The sequence below is a fragment of the Microtus ochrogaster genome, unplaced genomic scaffold, assembly GCF_000317375.1.
Source record: "Microtus ochrogaster isolate Prairie Vole_2 unplaced genomic scaffold, MicOch1.0 UNK14, whole genome shotgun sequence".
NCBI lineage: Eukaryota > Metazoa > Chordata > Mammalia > Rodentia > Cricetidae > Microtus > Microtus ochrogaster.
In genome coordinates this window covers 7,354,312-7,356,748 of record NW_004949112.1, presented here as the reverse complement: position 1 = coordinate 7,356,748, position 2,437 = coordinate 7,354,312, and the positions used below count along the sequence as shown (strand labels likewise).

General features: G+C 47.0%; 1 pseudogene; it reads left to right on the top strand.

Annotated features, from left to right (window-relative positions):
- The first annotated feature begins 1,379 nt into the window (after positions 1-1,379).
- Positions 1,380-2,437, top strand: part of LOC101986238 — an 11,482-nt pseudogene continuing 10,424 nt past the window's right edge.

Below are 2,437 nucleotides of genomic sequence, written 5' to 3'. Positions count from 1 at the left end.
AGACAAGATGAGTTCTGGACCATACTACAAGTTCAGCCCCTTCTTTAGAGTACTTGGGATGCTGAATCAGTAGGCAAAGAGGGCTCAGTTGTCACATAAAACATTCCGGGTGTGGAATGGGGAGATGACTCAGTGGTGAAGAGCATCTGTTGCTCATGTTCGGAATGGGGGTTAGGATTTAGTTCCTAGCACCCATTTAACACAGTTAGTGGCTAACAATCTGTAAGTCCAGTTCAAGTTCTCTGACTCCCTCTTCTGCTGTTCTTGGGTACTGTGTGCACATGGTGTACAGACACATGCAGCTAAAACACCCATGCACATAACATAGAAATGAAGCTTAAAAATGCTGGGTGTGATTGCATGTGCCTGTAACCCCAGTGCCATAATGGGAAGGGAGACACAGGAGGATGTTGGTGATTGCTGGCCATGAGTCTGGCCCAAATAAGCTCTAGCTTTACTTGGAGACCCTGTCTGAAGGGAAAGGATAGGAAGTAATAGAGTAGAACAGCCAGGATTCTCTCTGGCTTCTGTGGGCTTGGGTACCCATGCATACACATTTTCCAGATATCCAGATATGACACATGAACAGACCGCACATGCAGTGTTGAACAAGTCCACTTGGAGTGTCACATTTCAACATAGAGTATGTTTTATGAAGGAATTCAAAGCTGCAGATGAGGTAGAAATGTTTTAGAAACTTGGAGGTATTTAAAGAATTGGAGGGAAGGCTGGGGATTTGGCTCAGTGGGTGTAAAGCACTTGGCCACACAAATCTGACAGCCTGAGTTTGGATCCCTGGAGTCCTCCTAAAAAGCTCTGTCTGGGCTGGTTGGTAGTGCCCACACCTTTAATCCCAGCACTTGAGAGGCAGATGCATGCAGAGCTTAATGAGTTCAAGGCCAGCCTGGTCTACAAAGCGAATTCCAGGACAGCCAGGGATGTTACCCACAGAAACCCTGTCTTGAGAAAACAAAAAAGCTCTGTGTGGTAGTGTCATCTAATCCTGGTACTTCTATGGGAGATGGAGACGGAAATCGACTGGAAGCTCACAACTTGCTAGCTTGGGGTAGGTATTATAGCAACAGGAACAAGAGAGACACCCAACTCAAATAAGGAAGAAGGTGAGAACCAGCTCCTGTGTGCATGCACCATGGCATGCTTACATGTATGTCTACATACACAAAGACTTTGGAAAGTTGAAGGGAATAGAAGAAATACCTTGAGGAAATATCTAATAGGGTAAGACCATTCTATACTCCCTCAGAAGCCTGGCCAGGACCAGCATGCTTAAAGCTAGGCTGCATGTGGATAGTGTGCCATGGGAGGGGATGAGTGACGCAGAGTCCTCCTGTGTGCCTATTCTGTTCTCAATCTTTCAGGGATCCACAAATGCTAAGGAACTGTTCTCCAAAGGAGTGAGAATCTGGGATGCCAATGGGTCCCGAGATTTTCTGGACAGCCTGGGATTCTCTGCATGACAGGAAGGGGACCTGGGCCCAGTTTGTGGTTTCCAGTGGAGGCATTTTGACCCAGACTACAAAGATATGGATTCAGGTGAGGAGATATTATTGCCTCATGTTTTCTGGGTGTTCTTCCTCAAAGATCCATCTTAGATGTGGAAGAAAAGTCCACATAATGGGAGTTGGTAAGTAACTGATTTGTGAGAAGCTGTGCTGGGTAATGGTGGAGAAGCCACAGCAAAATGTCACAAAGGCCAAATCACACTCTTGGTGCCTAGCATTTACTGGGCATTGTTGGATGACTGGAACTTTCTCTACCAGCGGTGGCAGATTTGGTCTGTCCTGTCTGTGTTAGTGTTTAGGATAGAAGGAGGTTCCTCCGGGATGAGGTGCAGGAGTTACCCATAATGAACATTTCCCTTTGCTAGGCTGCAGCACTTACAAACTGTGTGTGGTGTGGTGTCTCTGTACCGTTAACCCTTCCCTTCCTGCTCTGTGGGGACAGAGGTTAAGAAAACTCCTCATGTAGTGACTGGCATCTCCTCTCTCTGGGTACTGTTTGAGTGTCACATAGACCAGCCTCCTCCAGGTTCTAAAGTTAATGTCTCACTGGTGTATATGTATATATGTTCGTGTGTGCAGGAAGTAATAAATTACTGGCTGGGCAGACACCAGCAGCCTGGACAGTATGTTTTTCTTTTCAAGGGTCCCATCACCTCCTTCTAGCCAGTGGGCCTTGTAGTGGTTTGAATAAGAATGCCCCCCCCCTGCTCAGGTAAGCCCCTGTGTTTGAATGCTTAGGAGTGGTGTGATTTGAAAGGATTAAGACTATGGCCTTGTTGGAAGTGTGGCACTGGGGATGGGCTTTGAGGTTTTGGAAGCCAGTGCCTCTTATCCTGCTGCCTGTAGTTCTGGAAGTAGAACTCTCAGCTGCTTCTCCAGCACCATGTCTGCCTGGATACTGCTATGCTTCTCAC